General features: G+C 45.6%; 1 long non-coding RNA gene across 1 annotated transcript in view; it reads left to right on the top strand.

Moving 5' to 3' along the window:
- Positions 1 to 2,132: 2,132 nt before the first annotated feature.
- The window catches only part of LOC125757772 (uncharacterized), a 102,201-nt gene continuing 80,716 nt past the window's right edge, over positions 2,133 to 23,617 (top strand). The window contains exon 1 of the long non-coding RNA XR_007415539.1: positions 2,133 to 2,246. This is a non-coding gene — a long non-coding RNA (uncharacterized LOC125757772). The remainder of the gene's footprint in view (positions 2,247 to 23,617) is intronic.

The raw sequence follows: 23,617 nt of genomic DNA, 5'->3' as shown, positions 1-23,617 counted from the left end.
GCTTCGTACCATCATACACCTACTTTTATGCAAAGGAATGATTAAATCGAAACTTTCCTTGTATCCCGAACCTCTTCCTCAAGACGCGTTTCCATAGTGAAGCCGCTATGAGTGAACCCTGCTGCATCATCACTGTATAGCCGTTTTGCCAAGGACAGTCACTCGCTTCGAAACGCGTCCAAGCGCCGCACACCCATTGCCTGCCGTGCATCGCGAACTGCACTTCCTGAACGAAAAGCGTCTTGGATTTCCCTAAGCCATCGCCTCGAAAGTGAGATCGTCGGTTATGAAGTTGGAGATTCAAAGGGTCCAATAATGACATGCGTGGCTTTAATGCAGCCGCCACCACCGCTCTTGCGTTCACATGGCCGCGGTTTATATATATTGAGTCTTGTCCTCGCTTGCCCAATATTCGTGAAAATGAGCACCCCCGAGAGGGACGTCCAAAAGTGAAAGATGTACAATCTTTATGCTAACGAATGTATAGAGGCGTGGAGGCGGCGTAATGAAGGGGCATCATCCTCTGCCCATCTCGGAATAGAAGGTAAAAAAAGACGCTCTTCTCTTCATCTTCTACCCTATCCTTTTCTCCCAAAGGAAAAAAAAAACTGAGCAGTAAGAAAAATATTGCTGAGGATATGCTACAGAGCATAATTCAGCATCATTCCCAAAGAGGACCCGTGTTTAATCCACCGTATTTTAATTCACTTCACATTTTACGCATTGTTGCGCGTCTAAGCCGTCTCTTTCAGGCGGCAACTGAAAATCCACTTGCCCTTTTTTCCGGTTCTTTATTGCCAGCTTTGCAAAACAATGAAGCTCGGGGATAATAAAAGTTCTTCCTCTAACGTCGCGCGCCATCGTCTTTCACGTGAGCTTGTACACACAGCCCAGTCTTTTTTTTTTTTCTGGAAGCCATGAAAAGAAGAGGCTTTTTATTTCTGGATTGTTTTTCTGGCAAACAACCTGTAGAAGCACTTTCGTGATCCACATGGGCCACACAATAACCCGACTCTCCTGAAGCCAACACACGAGAAAGACAAGCCGCGTTTTAAGACTTCTCTCAAAGACTGCGGTGCGATTTTGCATAATGATGCCGGTGATCTATCTTCCGCGGCGTGGCGATCGCTGACTATGCATTGTCCGATCTACATTTTATTCTTGATAGTTTACTCGCTTACAAAGCGCGGTCTGCACTAACGACCATGTGATTCCGGCTTCCGATTCCTGTGGTGCCATCTTCGGGCCATTTCGGGCACCTATAAAGGGAATAAAGTAACGCTAAATTCAGGAGCGCGAAAACGACTTCACTCAAGTGTTTCATATTTATGGCCCTGGTAACGGCTATCCAGCAAACTTTCTATGGGAGGTATCGGCGTATCAAGCATGAGTTTTCTTTGCACATGCTGACCAATGGGGAAGACGACGACGAAGTGTTCTAATAACTGATCGCTTCTCTCGGTGCTCTCTGCGTTTTCGGTAAAATCTACGGTTTTTTCTGGTGCCTCGGCTCCCCGTCTTGCGGCCATGGACGCGGAGCCTTCCCGAGGCCCACCTGGCCAGAAGTCACCACTGCTGTCAACCGCAAGGAAACGAGGAAGCTTCCTCAGTGACACCGAGGACACCGAACTGTACTCAGTCTCGGGAGATGACACATCAGACGACGGCTTTATCCCCGTCCAGAGCAAAAGGGCGAAGAGAAAGATCTTCAACGCGACTCCGTCAACTCCTGCGAGTACAGCGACTATGAAGCCAAGGCTTGAACGTTGGCCGCACGTCATCATCTTCGTGCCGGAAGAATCGGGCAACCTACGATTGCTGAACAGGCAAGCCCTCTCCGCTTATCTAGAATGTGCGGTGCCCAATGAGATTAAAGACATTAGAGTCAATACACGGAAAAACATCCTTGCTATAGACGTGATCCATGTGAGTGCACTCGGAAAACTTCAGCAAATCACGGAGCTAGGCGGCATCAAAGTGCGTCCTTTTATCCCGATGGACGATACATCCATAGCCGGTGTGGTGTACGACATCGATGTTGCAATTCCCAACGCGGACCTACCCACCCTCATCAAACCGGCAAATGAGGGCATCGTCATCACGCAAGTGCGACGTCTTGGTCAGACACGGTGTGTAAAAGTGATATTCAAGGGGGATTGTATACCATCCCACGTCAAAGTTGGGCATTTCCGACACCCTGTTCACCCATTCATACAAAAGCCACTTCAATGTCATCAGTGCTTCAGGTTAGGGCACGTCAAGGGCGTGTGCCCCAACTCTTTATTGTGCCCCCGGTGCGCTGAACCACACGCGGAAGAGACCTGCCGCTCCACTGTTCTGAAGTGCGCCAACTGTAATGGCTCTCACGCTGCCTCTTCGAAAGACTGTCCTCGCATCAAGAAGGAGCGTGCTGTTCTCAAACAAATGGCGAGAGATAACTCGACCCACAGAGAGGCTGCCGAAGCAGTCCGACGTCGGCGCGGGCGGCGGCGCCATCGTTCGACCTCAAGAAAGGCCCATGCACGAAACGACAGCGCCCACTCCAATGCGGTACCACATAGTCAAACTACGAAAGGGCCAATCAGCTCAAGGACACCAGCGGATAGGAATCTTTCCCCAAAGGAATGGCCTGCGCTTCCGAACAGCTTACTTGCCAAGGAACCTCAGGAGGTGACGCGCCCTCTGGAGACTTCACCCGCCGCTGATGACGTACCTAGGGCACATCGTCAAGTGATCTCTATGCTTCGTTCCCTCATGGGCGCCATTCGAGAGGTGTTATTGGACATGGGGACAACGCCTGCACGGAGTGCACTCAAAGTACTGGACGCTTTGAGCCCAGTGCTTGAATCTCTTGAGTAGAGCCATGGCTACCAACCACTCTTCTTTTCGATCGGAAGTCAAGACAGCGTCCGTCATTCAGTGGAATGCGAGAGGGCTCAAATCACGCCTTTCTGATTTTCGCCAATATGTGAACACTAACGGTTTCCCCATCATCGTCATTTGCGAGCCCAACATATCGAAACCTGTCAGATTATCGGGGTACGAAGCTGTCATGTCCTCGACAAATGGGGCATGCAGCAAAATCATCGTTTATGTTCGGCGTGAACTCACTTATTTGCTACAGCCAACTGCGCCTGATGACGACAATCAATATGTGTGTTTGACTGTTAAAAAGAACAAACTCCTGTTTACTTTAATAGGCGTTTATATATCGCCATCGAGTACTTTTAATTCACGAAGATTAGAACATATATTGACTGCATGTCCTGCTCCATGGGTCATTATAGGAGATTTTAATGCGCATCATCTGGCATGGGGAAGCACAAGGACAAACGCAAGAGGAAGACGATTGGCAAGTTTCGCCTCGAATCATGGCCTTTCTCTCCTGAATGATGGCAGCCCAACGTTTCTTCGAGGTGTGACGTACGGTAGCTGCCTTGATCTTACTTTCGTCTCCAGCTCCTTCACCAGATGTGTTAAATGGTTCTCGGACATTGAGACACACGGAAGTGATCACATTCCTACCTATCTTCACATCAAAGGGCTCTCCAAGTCTTGTCTACAGAAGACCATCAGAATGACTAACTGGACCACTTTCCAGTCTGATATGGAAAATGTTTGCCAAGCGGGCCTGCCCACTGGGCTAGAGCAAGCAATCAAGAGCACAATACAAGACGCAACGCGCCCGATCGTGATTCCTTCTAAGCGAAACGATTTCGATACAGAATTGGAACGACTTCGAGCGCTTCGCCGTCGTGCGGAACGACGATATCGGCGTACCAAGTCCATACATGACCTCAGGACAGCCAGGCGAATGCAAAAGAAAATCCAGCGTCGTATGGACAGATTGGCCTCCCAACGGTGGACAACGTTTTGCCAGACATTAGACCCTCGCAAGCCCCTCTCTCAAATCTGGAGGACGGTGCGTGGTTTGCGCTGTCATCCTGAACAGCGCTTTCCCTTCAAGGCGCTGGCACTCTTTCAAAAGCGACAAGACATCGAAGTTGCAGAAGATTTTTGCGCGAGGATCGCTGACCAAGCGGTTCGTCCAGATCCCGTTGCCGGATGTGCCATCCCTTGTTCCCGTGATAGCCGAATGGACCTTCCTTTTACAATGGAGGAACTCGAGGCAGCACTGGCTTCATGCAGGCGTTCTTCATCTCCGGGGCCAGATGGCATATCGTACCGAGCCTTGTGCAATCTTGGTGAGGCCGCGCGGGGAGAACTACTGCGACTCTACAACAACTCGTGGCAAGAGGGCAACGTTCCCGACGAATGGAAGACAAGCCGATTAGTACCACTTCTGAAGCAAGGCAAGTCTCCACTTGACCTTGCCTCGTATCGCCCTATTGCATTGGCCAGCTGCGTGGGGAAGATAATGGAACGAATGATATATGGCCGCCTGGAGTGGTATCTCGAACACTACAAGATCTATCCAAACTCTATGGCTGGCTTCCGACGTGACCGTTCATGCATAGACAATGTTCTTGATCTCGTTACGTACGTTCAACAGCAGAGATCACGTAAGCGACTATCTGCAGCGTTGTTTTTGGATGTGAAAGGCGCCTATGATAATGTTCTACACGAGGCTATTATCGATGCGCTTGAAGTGGTTGGCCTTGGTGGTCGAGTTCTTCGATGGATTGGTAGCTACCTGTCTGCAAGGTCATTCTTTGTGTCCACCGAAGACGGCCCCACCACACTACGCTATACCTGCCGAGGCGTTCCTCAAGGCGGAGTACTCAGTCCCATACTATTCAATCTCGCACTCATTCAACTTGTCGAATCCCTGCCAAGTACGATCAAGATCTCTATATACGCAGACGACATATGTGTCTGGACCTCAGCCGTTACACGACTTCAAATACGTGCAAGACTTCAAAAGGCTGCAACATTGACAGCGCACTACCTTAGCAAACAAGGCCTCAGAATATCCCCGGAGAAATGTGCATTGGTGGCGTTCACGCGCAAACCAATGACACCATATGCCATTTCTATTGACGGGCAGTCGATTTCTTATGCCAGAACCTACAAATTTCTCGGCATAATTATTGACAGAAACCTCAATTGGAGCCCACACGTGGCCTATTTGAAGAAGCGCCTGACGGCCATTGCCCAGCTGCTCAAGTTCCTGGGAGGGAAAAACTGGGGCATGTCAGTAGATGCAATGTTAGAATTATACAGAGAACTCTTTCTTGGGTTTCTGAGATATAGTCTGCCTGTACTAACCAACACCTGCAAGACAAATCTTCGCGTTCTACAGGCTGAACAAGCTCAGGCACTCAGAGTTTGCCTAGGTCTGCCCAAATGTGCGCCAACAGAGGCGACTATTGCCATCGCCAAGGATATACCAATACAAACACACATTGCGTTAGAAGCCTTGAGAGCTCACATAAGGCATTTTGCTCGAGCTCCTAACCACCACCTGGCAACACTGCCTTCAGAAAGACCGCTAGCATCATACTGCGCGACAATCTGGAGCTACTCCGCCAACCTACCGTCAGGCTTCAGCCCCGCATCCAAACCATCGATTCCACCTTGGTGTTTAATTCGTCCTGCAGTGCATGTCATTGTACCAGGAATCAAGAAAAAATCTGATTTGTCATCGCCTGTCCTGAAACAGCTATCTCTGCTTCTACTGCACGAGAAATACACCGACCACATACATGTTTACACCGACGGCTCAACGACCATCCGTGATTCGTCCGGGGCAGTAGTTGTCCCAGCGAAAGGTGTAACTGTTAGCTTTAAGACCGACCACCCAATAACATCAACAGCTGCTGAACTGACAGCTCTTCGCGCTGCACTTTGTGTTATCAATCGCGAACAACCGCAGCGATGGTCAATTTTTAGTGACTCCAAAGCAGCCCTACAATCTCTCTTGTCAGCCCTGCGGCGTGGACCATATGAACAACTGGTATTCGAGATAAGACACCTCATTCATACGTCATTCGAGAAGGGACACCAAGTGACATTTCAATGGTTGCCAAGTCACTGCGGCGTGCTTGGCAACGAACATGCCGATAATGCTGCTCGGTCAGCTTTGCAAGGAGACAAGGAAGAGGCTATACCGCTTTCAAGGTCTGATGCTGCTGCCATGCTTCAAAGGATCGCAAAGAATATTTCGCACTCAACACTGAATACGTCAAGAAGCCAAAACTATCGGCAACACCACCTCAACGAGTTGCGGCGACTTCAAATACCATCTGAACTCCGCCGAAGAGAGGCCACTCTGCTATGCCGCTTATGGCTAAGAGTGGCTTTCACGAAGTCATATTCGTTTCGAATAGGGATGGCCGACAACGCTCTTTGCGACGCCTGCGGCACCGAGGAGACCTTGCAACATATCTTCTGCGACTGTCCTCGCTACGCTGCGCAGAGACGATCCCTGGTATTCGCTCATCTTCACAACAGACCGTTGACACTAGACACGATTCTCCAGAGCCATCCTGATAAGTCATCGAGAGTTCAAGCAACCAAGGCATTGCTCAAATTCCTAAGGACAACAGACTTACACGAGCGGCTGTAGACTTTTTAATGATGCCGCATACGGCACAAGACTGCCGCTCTGCGCTGTGACGTTATGTGTGTGCGTGTGTGTTCCCCTCTCTTTCTCTCTTTCTTTACTCTTCTTTCGATCTCCCCCATCCCTTCCCCCTGTACAGGGTAGCATACCGGTTATGCCAAACTGGTTAACATCCCTGTCTTTCCTCTCTCCCGTTTTCTTCTCTCTGACCAATGGGCTAGCAATTGAAGCTTCACGTACTTGCCTTTTCAATAACCAAGCTGCCGAGCAATGCGCGGAATACTCCAGGCAGACATCATCATCATCATCATCATCATCATCATCATCATTTATTTATTTACCCTTAAAGACCCCTTTCAGGGTATTACATAAGGGGGGGGGGGGGGACAAAAGCATCAATAACAGATTGGTCGTTATTATGCAATGCTAAAAAAAAAATAAAAAATATGTTTGCAAAATACAGAATACATCATATCACTCGTGTATTTCTTTGCATACTATGAGTAATCTCTTAAGGAGTACTTGATCACGTAAATAACGATTTGATTAACAAATGCATGCGTTACTCTACTCGTGCTCGGCATGGGGATCTGTAGTGATTTGACCAAGAAAACCTCTATTATCACTAATATCTCACATTCCGCAAAGGCCACTTTATGATACTGATACATGATGAACGTTACCGAGATGACATGAACTCAGTATATGTACCTTGCTCCACTCCCAGCTATGAAGCTAATACAATTTGTTCAATTCTCTGCTGTTCTTAACCAAACCGGCCGGCCATTTCTTGTCCCATATTAAATTAGTTGGTACACTCTGATCGGCATTATCTTGTTCATCTATAATACTACATAAAGTGGGATTAGCAGACCATGAAATATGGCCCTGAAGAACGGCTAAACTCTCTTTCGTGATGCACGCTGTACCTACAATCATAAAGGGCAACTGAGACAAGTGAGACATTTTGCTGTTAGACGAGAGTTGATTTACTTTCTCCACCCCGTCATAGCACCCGTGGCCACTTCTCGTTAAATAAATGCGTCTACTACTCCAATGGATGATAGAACTTCAAGGACTGTGTCGTTCTAAACCGATTTCTGTTTTTCTTGTGTTCGTCGAAGGTGGGGAGAACAAGGGTATTTCGAAGCAACTGCAGAATGCTTGTGGGGGCACGTAATACACGGGTCCGTGAACAGCAGTAGCCTCTGGCGTTCTTGGGCTCTTGTTGTGTTTATTCTGTTCCCTTACCCAGCCGAGGTCTGGTCTGCTATTCGTTCATTATGGTTGTATTTTCGCAGATGTGTTGGCTGGTTCGCTTATATTGGGAGATTACTTCTTTCTTCGAACTACTTCTTTCTTCAGCCCTCACTTTGCACCTCGAGGCGTCGAGGTCTCAGTACTGTGCTCTGACTGCCCGAAATCGGCATTATTAGATCATCGAGGCGACCTGAGCTTCCCTCTCGAAAGGCGCACCTGAACGGGGTGAAATAAAAAAAAAGGCATCAGTACCGCCGTGCCCCTTACTGAAAATGTGTATTGAGAAATGGGAAGGTCGGTCTTGTCAAACTGTTTGATGACGACGCAGCAGCCAGCACCCGCCTGCGAGCCAAGTCTTAGGCTTTTCTTTTTTTTAGATCGCGAACACGAACTCAAATGATTGCACCTCCATTATACATCCATTTAACTACTCCTTGCTGCCGTGAAAATATGTTCACGGAAGCATTTTTTTCTTCTTGTTGGAAATCGACGTCTATCGCTGATAGGTTTGACGAGGTTAGTGTAAACCAGGTTTTTTTTTCCTCTGCTGTCTGGCAGCGAAGCCATGTTTAAAAGCGCGCCATAAAAAATGGGGGCTAGCGTTTGATTGTATATGGTGGTTGTCTTTGCTTACGTATTTACTCGTTCTTGTGCGTGTGCATCCCCACAAGCTCAAGTTGTAGACATAAAAGAAAACAAATCGAAACAAAATAGTCGTCTAGCTGGTATCAGGCAGGTATACTTGCCGAAAATGACTGTTTCCCGCTTTATGAAACGAGCTCCGTTTACAGGGGACAATTCCTTTCGTGTCCTTTCGCGGAAGAGGGTACCTTCCGCAGAAGATGTTAACGGAAACATGAAAGTTTGCCCCGCCAGCCAATTGCTTAGGGCGTTGCAATCGCGTAGAGTCACTGTTATACAAAGTGCGAAAGTTGTATACTTGTAGACTTTCAGTTCAGTTCGGTTCATGGCCGAGCTTGTGACCATCCTTTGCGGAGGCACCTTGCAACAGGCAGACGACGCCCCCGGCAACAAAACGATGCCATCTGGTTAATGAATGCGGCTTTTTTCCAAGGCTCTAATTAGCACATCCCGCTGTTTGTTCATCAAAGCAACTCTCGCACACAGGACACGCCTGTTCATTTGCTTGTCTCGCTCGTTTCCGCTTTACCAGCCACCGAACTGAATATTATTTCTGACCCTTTTCTCCTGTTCGCAACCAAGTGCAACGGTATATGCCTTCAGAGCTCAGAGCCAACTGATTATCGACCGGCGTGAGAGTTTTCGTTCTGTCCAAGCGAAAATGTTTCAGGCAGCTTAGCCATGTGCTGTTAATTAAGCTGTCATAACATCACTTCTTTTTTGCTTATTTCAGAATATGTAGCCAGGTGGGCGCATATATATTTTTCTTTTTTTCTGTGTGAAAACTTCCCAAGACCGTTTAAGGCTTTTATTAGTCGGTTTGCTTTACAACCTGCGCTTTCGTTAGCAGCAGTATCGTGCTATTTTTACGATGACATAGAGAGGTGATTGCTGCTCCTTGTTGACAAGTCACCACGACAACATCGAAGCGAGCAGTGACAGCGCTATTAATTATGCAGATGACTAGCGACGTCACTGTATACCGAAAAAGCTACAAGACATAGAACACGAGAAGAAAGGTGCAGTCGCATAGAGACGACTGTTTCTACTGCGTTCTGACTGGCGTCAAATTTACGTCACCACCGACGCAAGCATGGACGGGAACCTGCGATATCTGAAACGGTGGTCGTGTGCAGCATGTTCCTTTCTTTATTGCTTGAAAACAGGTAGCGTTGTCCTCTCTTAGACAATTGCCTGATCTCCTGGGCTTATTTGAGTCTATGAGTATGAAATCGTGCACAAGTTCTTGGTTCATGGCTTCAAGTCTTTAACGTGACGAAGCACCACTGGTGAATAGGTAATTGATTACGAGAAAACTTGGACACATTTTGGAAGACCGTGTTTCGCATTTCACGTCTATTTAAATATAGCCGACACGGTAAGGGATTGCTCTTATAGATGCGCCTGTAAGCACGAGGCCGTTACCTGCATAACGCTGCAGTAAGCAATTACTGAGACATCACGATGGGCAAGGGTGGGCATTTGCAAATGTGCTTACAGGAAAGCAAAACTATTTCTTAGGCTCCACGTAACGCAGTCAAAAAAAGAGACGAAAAACTTAGCAAAAAACGCTGCCTAGAATTCTGTACTCAAAATTTAAATACGGTCTTCGAGTTTCAAGCGACGACATATTTCCAATGGCGACCTCGAAATGAACGGCATATGTAAAATACTCTCAATTTACGTTTCTTCTTCTTCATTTCACGACAATGTATATAGCACGTCGTGGACACGTGTGCACTGCGCATCCTTGCTCAGCGAGATCAAAAACGCGAAAGTCAGCGGGCAGTGATATTCACGCCACGCTCGCAGGAGGGCCGTGACATTCCGAGCACGTTTGGAATTTCAGGAATTGAGAATACAATAGAAAGAAAAGGAAAAAGGAGAAAACACACAGGGTCATAGAATGGCACCATATAATGGCAAGAACGCCGAATAAAAAAAAAAAAAAAAGATGTATCTTTTTTTTTTTTTTGCTGACCCTTTCAGAAGCATTGTGAATGTGTGTATATGCATATGCCGGTGTTGTGTTAGTCAGAGATATACAACTTGTCGTGCATGTTACGTGCGCATATAAAGCGCGTCGAACAAACTGATGGAATAGCGAAACTTGATCGTTTTTTCAAGAAAGCGCTGTTACACTCATTCAGTTAAATATCGAAATTCGAAAGCCATATTCCCCACTTTCGCGGCGAGCTTTGCTATATTTTCCGGTTTTATCTGATACGCTGCTTGTACAAGAGCCTTCAAGAACTATTCGTGGACTTGGATGCATGAACATTAATTTACCGCAGAATGGCAGTAAAACTAAATTGCGCAGTCGAGCAGGTATCAAGTTTTTCAAGACCATCGTGCTGAATACACGTTAACAGAGCCAAAAGTTCGATACCTGTATTTTTTGTGAATTTTAGAGCACTTTCATTATTCGCTTTGTTTTCTTTTTGTTTTTCTTTTTTCGCCTGCTTTGGTAGCCCACTCGTAAAGGACAGAAGTGTAGCAGCCCCGAGCGAATTGCACGAGTGCTGCCTGCAGCTGGGGACAGTGTTCGGTTCTTGGTCCCGTTACTACGCTTCCCTTGGCGTGGTGTTTATCCTTCGTTTCACTCTCTCCCTCTCACTCACTCTCTTCGGGCAGGAGCATATATGTAAGATATGTTGTTTGTCTGTATCTTTCTTTTTAATACTTGCCTCCGGGTAAAGCCGAACTCTTAGTAGCAGACTGTGCATTGCAATCTCTCTATATAGGATCAAAATAAGAATACCTTGAAACTTGCTCCATCGCTTCATCTAGTCAACGCTGGTGCCTGTTTCAAGGGTTGTGTTTTCTCTTCAAAGAGAGTATCGCTTTGGAAAGGAAGCGTAAATGCAAAAGGAAACAAAAAAGAAGCTGACTAACTGCCTCGGGCAAAACGCGACCGTCATCTTTGTAATCCACACTTATGTGTGTGCCTTTGTTCGAACACGCACGCGTGGCAGTGCAAAGTGCTGACGACTGTTTGCACGCAGCTCACAGGAGCCCTCCGGCACGGCCCACGCGTTTAATGGTTGTACTTCCGATACGACCTCGATACTCGGTCGGAAAAGATTCTTTTCTGGGTCAAGCGAGAGAACGCCTTGTCGCGTTCTATACTCTCCACGTTGCTTTTGTTTTGTACGCGCTGCTGAAGTGTGGACATTTAGGTGCGAGTTGCTACATATACTGTCGCACCTGCTGTTCTATACGTGACGGTTACAGTGCTGCGAGCGATGCTGTTTGCCAACTTTGCGCTTGCCACAGGGAACTACAAAGGCATGGATAGTTTTGAAGCTCATTTCCACGCACACGCGCCGACCTTCTTTTGCCTGGGGTGCTTTGCTGCTGGGTCCTATCAAGTGGCATTACTGACTGAATGAAAGCGCCGTCGTGTCGAATCAATTCTTGTATTGGGCCGCTTTATGTTTTGAAAAGCTCATAGCTAATCGTCGTACGATGCGCTCGTATAGAATTGGCTTAACTGATCGATTCGGCAGAACCTACGATAGTGTTTCTGAGCGAGAGTGTTTACGATAATGTTTATCTGCGAGTGTAGGCAGTACCACGATTAAGTGAGAATAGGAACTGGGCAAATCGGTACTAATTCATGCTTGAAGTATAGGAGTTAAAGCTACAGAAGATGAAAAAAAAAAGAAACGAAACGCGAAAGAACACAAAGAGCTCAGAAAGTTTCGTGGCTCATGCCTACCAAATTCGTGTCCATAACAAGATTGATCAAGTGGGCGTAACTATGCGATTTACTAGACCATCTAGAGGGACGTAGATGGGTAATGGGGTGGGCGATCTTCTTTTCGAACACCTTAAAAGACCACTCAGACACTATCATTCTAGGGGCAAATATTTCTTGCTGTGAATTCTGGCCTATTCGGTTTTTCTTCGCGCTCTTAAGGTAAGTATACGTCTCGGTAAGAATAAAATACGCAGAATCTTTTCTCCGCCATTTTCTTTCGTAGTGTTACACTTAATCAAGAGTGAAGCTTTACTTTTTAGTTTGTTCCGCATTGAAGCTTCGCCACTAACTTTGACCGACTTAAGTCCACATACTTTTCTCTGAACGTATTGCGAATTATTCCCACAATAACACAATATGAGTAGTGAATCGTCTCTGAAAGCAGTTTTTACCATCGCTTCTATTACAGAACATAACACAAATATGACGCATTTTACTAGAAAAGAACAGCATCAGTAGCTAACCGGCTTTCGTTTTGTTTTCAGAAAGTTGCTTGAGTTGGTAAGGTAATCTTTTAAAAGCGACACACGCACAGCTCGGCCGAATTGCATGCATATTAAAGGAGGCTTAATCCCAAGGAAGAAAAACGCTTTCATTAGACAAAAAAAAAAATACGTTGGTGTCATTGACCATCGCGGTTCTTTCGTTTATTTTGTCTCGAATCGATAAGCAATTTGAGCAGCTATTACCGGACCTCTAGGTACAGGACAAATAGTTCGCAGGTGCAACGAACTTGCCCGAGACATCGAAAGACATATTATTGCGCACGTACTCTCACACGAATAAAAACTGAATCCAGACGAAAAAGAAAAACCCACTGTGTGTCTTGTTCAAACAACGTCAAGTCACGCAACACACGCACCACTTGGGCTACCGGAGGACGGTGTTCTGCGTCGTTCATTCCACTCTCAAATCATCTGAAGGGCAATGGACACGTGTCATTACCTACTCAACGCACGCATACAAATTTGATTCTATCCCCAGTCTGTACTGCCTTAGTTAGAATGCAAAGCATCGGCAGTGCATAACCACCTAATGCGGTTATACACTGCCTTCTATACGATACCATAGTCAACAGCACCTTTCATTATACCTCCTCTTTCCTCTTTCCCTCTTTTTCACCATACCCCCTAGAGTAGTAGCAGGCTAGAAACATACATTACAGGCTCACCTCTCCTGCTTTCTCTTCATTAAGTACTAACTTCTTCCTGCGGGTTCGGAAGCGTTGCAAGCTTTCTGCACCTCACGTATCTTTGCGTGGCTCCAGGATCGGCCACCTTTGAGCAAGCGACGATGTCATGTGAAGACGGCATCACGTTACGTCACGTTAAATGACGTCATAATGACGTCATGATGTCATTGTAGTGACATCACAAACTTTGGTGATCTTTGACGTTATAATGACGTCCCCTGGCGACGTCAACACATGATTTTACAGCGAGAGCTGTTATCAGATCACAACGGCAGTGGGGCAGCTGTCCGCCGCCGCCGCCGCCGCTGGTGTCCCTACTTGGGTGCTTCCCTACTTCACAAAAATTACGATTTATGGCTTAGTGAATACCTTGCATGTGTACTTATATTAGATTCCCCAAGAGAGTTTAGAACGGGCTCTAGAAAGGCAGCTGTTCCAGCTTTCGCTGTGACTGTGCTGCGCGTTCCGCGCAGGCCTGGAGTTTATTTTTTTCATCACCATGTTGACGCCGACGCCGCCGACGGTCACTTTTCGCTTTTGATGAGACACCTAAGACTTTTGCCTTCGAAGGGAGAAGGAAGAAGAAAAAGGAGGTTCAGGGCTGTGCTGAACAAACACACACTGCAAACAGCCCCCCCCCCCCCTTTTTTTTCTCCCCCAATGGCTTCTTGTTAGTAGGAGAGGCATTGTTTGTCCAAGAATTTCTGAATATTTCTGCACTTGGCGCGCTGCATAGATTTCCGGTCGAAGAGGATGGCACAGTTCCTTCATTTAGGTAGATGCTACGTTTTATGAATTCGTGTTGATCATATTTTTGTGCTTTTTTTTAACCTGTCAGTAAATTCGCGATTTATAGGAAGAGACAGAACAGTGGCAGGTGACTTGGAAAATGGCGTAGTCGTTAGGTAGGTACACCATGCAGGCGTTTCGTCCCAGCAGGCAAGACGCATGTTATCATTGTGCAGATTTAAACAGAATTCCACTCGGTAAAAAAATAATTTGGAGTCCCCCACTTCGGCGGACCCCATACTCATATCTTGGTTTTAAGACGTGAAATATAGGATTTAAAATAAGTTAGTTGAATATAAATTTAGTGCTTCTAAACAAACATGTTTGCGTACGTAGCACCAGTCAGGGTGCACTATTCAAATATTATTCACTATCGCTGTGCGAAGGAGCCTATTGATAATAATTGATCAACATTTTCATATAACAATAGCAAAATGTAGTTCTGTGTTGGTTGTTCCAGCACGAACAATAAATGATGCCCTGTGCACTTCGCCCGAAGTCTTATATTTGGCAAAACGCCGCCACTTCCAGGTACAATGCACACAAACAACGCCGCGCTACAGCAATGAAGCTTGGGCGAAGAAAGCGCACCTACTTTTTGTGTGTTTCTTGAACAGGCCAGAAACTCGGAACAAGTATATATATATAGGGAAGAGCATTAGTACACCGCACCTTGTACATCACTCGCACCGTGCAGCCTACATAAAAGAGCGATCGTCTCGCTTGGGAAACCAGAGTGCAAAGGACCGCAATGAGCAGGCTGAGACGGGAGCATTGCGTGGGTAGTGCGTTTTGTGTTATGACCGTAAGAAGAAGATCTGTCGTGTTATGGGCTTTCAGCAGCGCCATTGGAACAGCGTAAGGTTTCAATGGAAGGCGGGATGAGTGTAGGGGGTAAACTTGGTTGCGTAAGCTTAGGCTGCCATTGCTGCAATGGCAACAGAACTCGACGAGATAGAGCAGAGAACGAAGCCCTCGGTTCCTGCAAGCAAAAGACGAGCGGTTGTGTAAGAGACGGGCAGAACGCTCTTTTCACGACGAACAAAGTTGTCTCTGTAGCTCATTCGGAAACGAGATACAAGTACACCCTTTCAAGTGTAGTTTTGTAAGAGGGTAACAAACATACTGAGGTCGTCAAATGGAACAAAGAACGGGGCAAAGAGACGTATGTCCCAAATAAAGTTGGCGCAGCGACTTATTTTTATTCCACAAGATACGTAACGATCAAGAAGTGACGTCGCACTTTCTTTTTACACGAAGCAGAATGGAGTCACGACAAATCAGCATTAGTGTACATTTTATCATATAGCACCAACTTCTGAATGATGGAGCCCCAACGATTCATGTGCATGAGTGCATGTCAGTTTAAAACGAAGGTACAGGAATTCATTAACTGTTGACCCATAGGCTTGCGAGGAATCGAAAAAAAAAGGTTCGTCTTATCGAGGCCATCCTTTCATTATAGAGGTTGACATCGGCGAATCATAAAAATAAAGATGAATTCCGAAGTTAGAGTGATACAATACAAAGGGCATCGCGAGGTAAATTAGAGGTAACCGAAAAAGAAACAAGCTTGCGAAAATAGAAACTTAAGGTTTGTTATTATATCATCTCATCTCTTCACTCATTCGCATCACACGCACGGTCAATTCATATGGTCGCGAAGCTTTGGACGAAAAGTGCTTCAGAACAAATTGTGAGCTCCGTCAACAGGAACGGTGTTGTTGCAATTGAAGCGCGAATAGGTGAGGAGGGGACAAGCAGTATAAAAAATCAAATTTGTAAGAAAGAACATGCCAAGCTTCATTTTATCGAACAGATCACTATTCCTAGTCAGTTTTACTAGTGCCCCTCGCAAAAAAAAAAAGAGGGAAGGGGGAAGCTTTCACGCCGCTGCAGAAAAGCTTTAGTCTGTAATGCGTACGATACGCCACTGTGAAAGGTTATCGTGTTTCGCTGCATCGCTTGTTACCTGAATCCATGCTGGCCGAATTTGACGGTTCCTAAGCGACCTGTATACGACCCGTTACATTGTGACTGAAGATGTTCATCAAAAAGTTGAGTGAGTTGAAAGAGTGGATAAGTGTTGTCTTCAGCGGTTTTCATGCGATAGCGGCCACCGAAGGGACGATGCGTCCGGCCCCGAAAAGTTACCACTGCCCTCTATCTGAGAAGAAACGATGTTCGATGCGAGGATGCAAGAATTTCTGTAGGCATTGATTGAATTGATTGCATGCCTTGGTAATATCCACTCAATGCATTAGAAGGCACACCCAGTCTAGTAATTAAGCAAAAGTGCACGTGCAGTGCCAGATCAGTGATGCTCACGTTTGTGCACACGTATCTTTCCTGCGACCCTGAAAACGGGTGGTATACAAAGTGTTTGAAGTTATTCAATCTACACATTTACTGCTTCAAAAAAATTGTAAAGCCGACTTATAAACAGGAATATACGTTGACCTATAGTCACAAATATGGGTCATTCCCACGCGACACAAATTTAGCGCCTTTTCAGTGTAATTTTTAATTCCTAGCTTATAATATCTTTCCACGATTTTTAGGGGAAGATATGTATACAACTACCTATGGCGTACTTGCGCACTGATCTGGTTAGGTTAGATGAAATAGAGATGTCAAGAAGATATTATCAGATGTGTGTTCAGTCTCGTACACTACTGCGTAGAGCACACGAGCAGCCGGTTTTGCTCTGAGGAGCGAGACCTTGAGGCGGTTGCGGGGTCGATGTAGTGTGCCCAAGCGAATGTGTGGCGTAATATACATGCAGACCTGCTTTGCGTGAGTGGCAACGTTAAAAATTCATTTGTTTAACTAAAATGTACTCACCTCAAGGTGCTCGCGACATCTTGATGTCGAAGAATAACGTGTTTGGGCTGATAACACGGGGTTGACTTTCGTAACAAACGATGTGCGCTTTCTTACTAATACGCGATCCCGTGAAAAAAATAGAAAAAATGAGTACTTTGGGTAATGCGCCCAACCTGCAAAACAAAGGCGCTTGCCAACGTCATTCCTGGTTTATTACAACGAAGATCCCCGATATATATTAGGCCGCGCATGCTCCTGCGCACACCACGTGTGACCCCACAGCCGCCTCAAGGTATCGCCCCGCAAAGCAATGCCGGCTGCTCTGCGCGCTCTACATAGAGGTGGACGGGGCTGTACAAATGGCATTGCTGTTTATTTAATATAGTTAAAATATTGACGCCGAAAGTAATGGCTTCCAATAACGCGCGGACACAAAGGTGTACTTCTGAAGTACTATCTGAAAGACGTGTGATCCGTACAGTCTCATCTGAAAGATGTCACGGCGAATCATTCCCACCCTTTCAAATTCCTGCACGTGCGTGAAAGATATGCATACCAGGACTGCGCGAAATGAAAGGTGCCGCGAAAGCAGACACACATAGCACCGGTCGCATACACGTGTCGCGGGCGTGAATATGAGATCGGGTGCGCTTTGTGTCGTCCGTGCTTTGTTATACAGAAACGTCGGCGTGACGTGCCGCATTTGAATTGAAGGTTTTATTCATGCCTAGTGGAGGAGGGGGAGCGGGGAGAACGACACACACTCTCGCCCTTTGTGAGGGTGAGTATAAGGGATGGCGACAACATTCGCGCAAATGCGACACAATTCTATAAAAGAAATCGGAACACCAAGTAAACGCCTACGCGCAAAAAAGGCAAAAAGAAAATGCGCTGTATGCACTGACAGAAGAAACCCAGCGTATCTTTCCTCTCTCTATCTGTGTCAATTTATCCTCTTTCTCTGGAAGGCGGAGTGGGGACGAGTTTCTTTTGAGAGGTCAAGATAAAGGAGAAGTACAGATAAATAGAGAGCGGCCAGCAATCGCATGAAGTTGAGGGAGGACAAAACGGAGTTTCAAGATGGACGTGGTAGAATAGCGTGGATGTGGCCTCTGAAAAAAAAATAAAGAAAATAACTCGCAGAGCAGCAGATGGTTTCTGTGTACTCTGAGCGGTCGTGTCGGTGGCTAATGCACCATCATCTCTTTAACGTTATAACCTCTTCTTCACGTGGTAAGAGCGGATGAATGCTGACAAACGAAAGAGAGTTAAGACATAAGAAAAATGTCATCCGTATCGCAAGTACGGAAATATAACGCTACAGACGCTCCGCCACCGCCATGATGCACTAGCGTCTTCGTTACAAAACTAATAAAACGATGTTAACCCGAAGCAAAGTGCAGAAGCCTTAGCGTCATCCTTGTATACACTCTTGATCAGGTCCTGCTTAAAGCGCTAGATATAACCAAGAAATCGGACATTTTTCTCTGGTTTCCTGCATATAGCCAGCATTTAACCAGGAAACGATTCACGTTAACGTGTTGTTTTCGTTATTTATATCTGTGCTTCCTTCAATAAACTTCTTCGACTTACTAGTATGCGCTTGTACGTGTGTCTTGCCTGTCGCTGTTTATTTCGAGCAGTTTTTTTGTAGTAATTAAAACCGCACAACAGACATTTATACTTACGAGGCTAATCGTAAAAAGATCTATGCATGCCCGGACGTATCCAACGTGCTCTGCCTAGGCCACATAAGGAAGTTTTGCTTACCCCGTATATTTGTTTCTAATTTTCTCCCTTACTTTCAGCGGCGCCTTTAAATTCTATTGCGCCTAGCTTTCTAAGCCATCCGCTGAATGATTGGAGGCCACTTCAACGGAAATAAAAGTTACATTTTTTTCTTCGTTATACGTGTTCGCGTCACTCGTTTCTCGGTTCTGAACACACGCCAAGAACGGGAAATGTGCCTTCCAGCGTTCCCAGAAACAAAGCGGCCACTGCAGTACTGCAGTGTAACCAGTAGAGCGCACCTATATTACCTGTATTTGTCCTAGTTAGCGCAAGAGATGTGAGATAGATGCCGAAACGATGGGAACTTCTCTAAAAAGGGTAGATTTGTTAATAGTCATGAAGGCTAATCAGAACACAGATTGCAGTTTTTCGTCTTGCGCTGGGGAACACTGATCCTATTGATGCTATAACAGATAAAAATTGAGTGCTACACAGTGAACAAGGCTGTAGTTTATGGAACCGAAATCGGTGAACTGCATAAAAGCTATCACAGTTCTTTTTCTTTTTTTTTCTAAACGGTTTTCTAAGCAGGGCCCAGAGACCTCATGGTTCGCTTTCATCTCCGGCCTTTCCATTACAATATTTTGTTCTTTCATCGATTTTTCTTTCCTCCTGCAATTCCTTCATTCCTGATGCCTGGATTATTCTTTTTTGTTTATCTTCGTTTCGTAAAACTCCCTAGTCTCTTTTTTTCTACACATCCGCTCCCTTCTAGATGCCCTCCATTTTCTTTGCCTTTTCGAGCGAATCACAGGCACACGTAAATCGAAGAGCGAGGAAAATATACATTCGAGGGAGAGAAAAATGCGTACATGTATACACGGAGCTGCATTTCGGAATTCCACCGGCCAACATGGGCATTTGATGAAAGAAGAAAAAAAATTCAGGGTATCTCGGTGCGCGGACGTTTACGCCTGTTACTGAAAGCAGTACGAAAACTACATTAGGGGTCTGCTCGGCGGTGCCTTTAGCGCTGGCTGCAACGTTACGGTCAACGAGTCGTTTAGAAGTTCGCCACCATTACCAGGTCGGAGCAGGGTGTGTCCAGATAAGATCGAACACGAGGTCCTGGTCACCATTCCCGATTTTGATGAAATTTACTGTAGGTCTAGGCATTACACACAGAACAATGGTTTCGCAGTTAGTTTCGCGAAAAAAAATTTTGTTCGCCTGAAAAAAAATATACAAATTTTGGCCGCAAAAAACGCTTTTTTGCCAATTTCGCGGTTTCTGAATTTTGAGCACACCTAGGGAAAAAACGGTGCACTTCTTCGTCACAATATTTATTCCCCTTAAAGAACAAGTGAAATACAATCTTATGAGTCTATTATTTTCCTTGCTTGTCCAAGCACTTTTGAAGAAAAAAATCACAAACTTGGCAAATTGCACAAAATACCTTTATTTCAGGAATTTATTGCTGCAAGCAAGTTAAAGTGAGGATAATAAAAATCGGTACATATTAACTTTGATACTTTCGCTCTCTTTTAAAATAGTTTACGCGGTTTTATCGCGCTCCGTTTTACTCGATAAGTTGGCTGAAACGTAAGTGATTTACCAAAAACGCCAAACTTTGAAAATGATTTTCTCAAAAAGGCCATTTTTAATTTTTTTTTAAATCTCTCCGATTGAAGTCAAGGACGTCATCTACCATTCTGCAGAAAAAAACGTTGCATTATTTTGGTTGCTAACAAGTTATAGTGCGTCAAATGTGACCATGCCAGCCTAGCTGCCGCGTCGTTCGTTATGTGCTGAAACTCGGACATAAGTTGTTAAAAATACTTGTACATGACATAATCACAAATCAGCAGCTCCACACCAACAAATGCGCAGCCAGGTGTCATGGTTCAGCAAGCTTTGTCTTGCGATCAGCCGCTTGACAAACCCGCAGCAGCGGCCGCTCGATGCTGCGGGCACTCAGATTACATGAGTGCCGCTTCGACTGCGGATGAGCTCCCCTTGCGCGCCAAACCACCAAACTACGCTCAGAGGACAAACGAGAGAAGTAATGTATCACTGTGAAAGTTAAAGGCTGTTAAGTGCCAACAAATGTCATAATATGCAACGAAAACTCTGCCAGCAATTTCCCAGTGAGCGCGTTCAATACAGCACGCATGTATTTTTTCCCCTGCTGTTATGCCCGAAGCCGCATAATATCGTGATAAACGCTCGACTTGCGTTGAATATTCTATCTGCGGAGGCACAACAATACAGTATTGTAAAAGCGGTTCTTTAATGAAGTAAGGGACTTGGACACACTTCTTTTCACAGCTGGCTGACACAAGTGTTCTGGCACGAGATGAACAACTGCACTTAGAGTTGCTCGACCATCGGAAGCACGTATGACCGCTTTCTTTAGGTGTCAATGGCTTTCTTTTGTGTCATATGTTGCTCATAGAATGAACCTATAATTATCTTTAGGCCATCAGAAGAGAGAAAGCAACACATGAGCGCCCTACTGGAGGCGCTCACTGGGAAATTGCCGGCAGAGTTTTCATTGCATACTATGACATTTATTGGCACTTAACAACCTTTAACTTTCACAGTGATGCATTCCTTCTCACGTCCGTCCTCTGAGCGTAGTTTGGCGCGCAATGGGGAGCTCATCCGCAGTCGAAGCGGCACTCATGTAATCTGAGTGCCCGCAGCATCGAGCGGCCGCTGCTGCGGGTTTGTCAAGCGGCTGATCGCCAGACAAAGCTGGCTGAACCATGACACCTGGCTGCTCATTTGTTGGTGTGGAGCTGCTGATTTGTGATTATGTCATGTACAAGTATTTTTAGCAACTTATATCCGAGTTTCAGCACATAACGAACGACGCGGCAGCTAGGCTGGCATGGTCACATTTGACGCACTATAACTTGTTAGCAACCAAAATAATGCAACGTTTTTTTCTGCAGAATGGTAGATAACGTCCTTGACTTCAATCGGAGAGATTTAAAAAAAAAATAAAAAATGGCCTTTTTGAGAAAATCATTTTCAAAGTTTGGCGTTCTTGCTAAATCACTTACGTTTCAGCCCACTTATCGAGTAAAACGGAGCGCGATAAAACCGCGCAAATTATTTTAAAAGAGAGCGAAAGTATCAAAGTTAATATGTACCGATTTTTATTATCCTCACTTCAACTTGCTTGTAGCAATAAATTCCTGAAATAAAGGTATTTTGTGCAATTTGCCAAGTTTGTGATTTTGTTCTTCAAAAGTGCTTGGACAAGCAAGGAAAATAATAGACTTATAAGATTGTATTTCACTTATTCTTTAAGGGGAATAAATATTGTGACGAAGAAGTGCACCGTTTTTTCCCTAGGTGCGCTCAAAATTCAGAAACCGCGAAATTGGCGAAAAAGCGTTTTTTGCGGCCAAAATCTGTATATTTTTTTTTCAGGCGAACAAAATTTTTTTTCGCGAAACTAACTGCGAAACCATTGTTCTGTGTGTAATGCCTAGACCTACAGTAAATTTCATCAAAATCGGGAATGGTGACCAGGACCTCGTGTTCGATCTTATCTGGACACACCCAGCAGCCTTTTCATGGGACGCCTGCGGCCAATTTGGCCGAAAGCAGGAGTGATGGCGCAGGAAGAAAAAAACAAAAACAAACCTGCAGAGCTCGGCATACTCACTCATGAGTACACTCACTCACACTCACTCACACTCATTTGAACGTTGTGAGTGTGAGTATGAGTGAGTGATCAGGGGTGTGAGTAGAGGTGAGTATGAACGTGAGTGAGTACTCATGAGTGTGAGTAGAAATGAGTATCAACGTGAGTGAGTACTCATGAGTGTGAGTAGAAGTGAGTATGAACGTGAGTGAGTACTCATGAGTGTGAGTACACGTGAGTGTGAACGTGAGTGGGCACTTATGATGTGAGTAGGTGTGACTATGAACGTGAGTGAGTACTCATGTGTGTGAGTAGGTGTGACTATGAACGTGAGTGAGCACTCATGAGTGTTATTAGGCGTGGGTATGAACGTGAGTGAGTACTCATGAGTGAGAGTAGACGTGAGTTTGAATGTGAGTGAGCACTCATGAGTGTGAGGAGGCGTGAGTATGAACGTGAGTGAGTACTCATGAGCCTGAGTAGACGTGAGTATGAATGTGAGTATCGACGAGTGTGAGTGGACGTGAGTATGAGCGTGAGTGAGTACTGATGAGTGTGAGCAGACGTGAGTTGAATGTGAGTGAGTATCGACGAGTGTGAGTGGACGTGAGAATGAACGTGAGTGAGTACCTATGAGCGTGAGTTTGTGATTATAAAAGTGGGTGAGTATCAATGAGGGTGAGTGTAGTGAGTAAGTGAGTGAGTATCGATGAGTGTGAGTAGAGTGAGTATGAACGTGAACGAGCGCCGATGAATGTGAGTAAACGTGAGTTTGAATTTAAGTGTGTGCCGATGAGTTTAAGTGGGGCATATTTATGAACTTGAGTGAGTGCCGATGAATGTGAGTATGAATGTGACTATCGACGACTGTGAGTGAAAATGAGAATAAGCGTGCGGCAGCCCCGATGAGTGTGAATATAGAAGTGAGTGATTTGGATTTAAAACCGCTCTTTATGCAACGCACCGTAACTATATGCACCTATGGCACGAGTGTTTTGCTTTTAAGAATTTTGTCAATGAAAACAAATTTTAACGAAAAAGAAAGCGGGAACCTCGTTTCGTAACAGTCGCAGGCTATCCGCGAATGAAAGCACTCCTGAAAAATCACAAATTGCTTCCGGAGTAAGCCCGGCTTTGCGCGCCATATCCGGCGTCCAAGCGCACCCATCGGCAGCTATAGGCACGCCGTGAAAGCTTATTTACCGCGCGTTTTACAAACGTAATCTATCC

This window comes from Rhipicephalus sanguineus, chromosome 3 (assembly GCF_013339695.2).
Source record: "Rhipicephalus sanguineus isolate Rsan-2018 chromosome 3, BIME_Rsan_1.4, whole genome shotgun sequence".
NCBI lineage: Eukaryota > Metazoa > Arthropoda > Arachnida > Ixodida > Ixodidae > Rhipicephalus > Rhipicephalus sanguineus.
The sequence above is the reverse complement of the archived record's forward strand: the minus strand, read 5'-3'. Positions and strand labels throughout refer to the sequence as shown.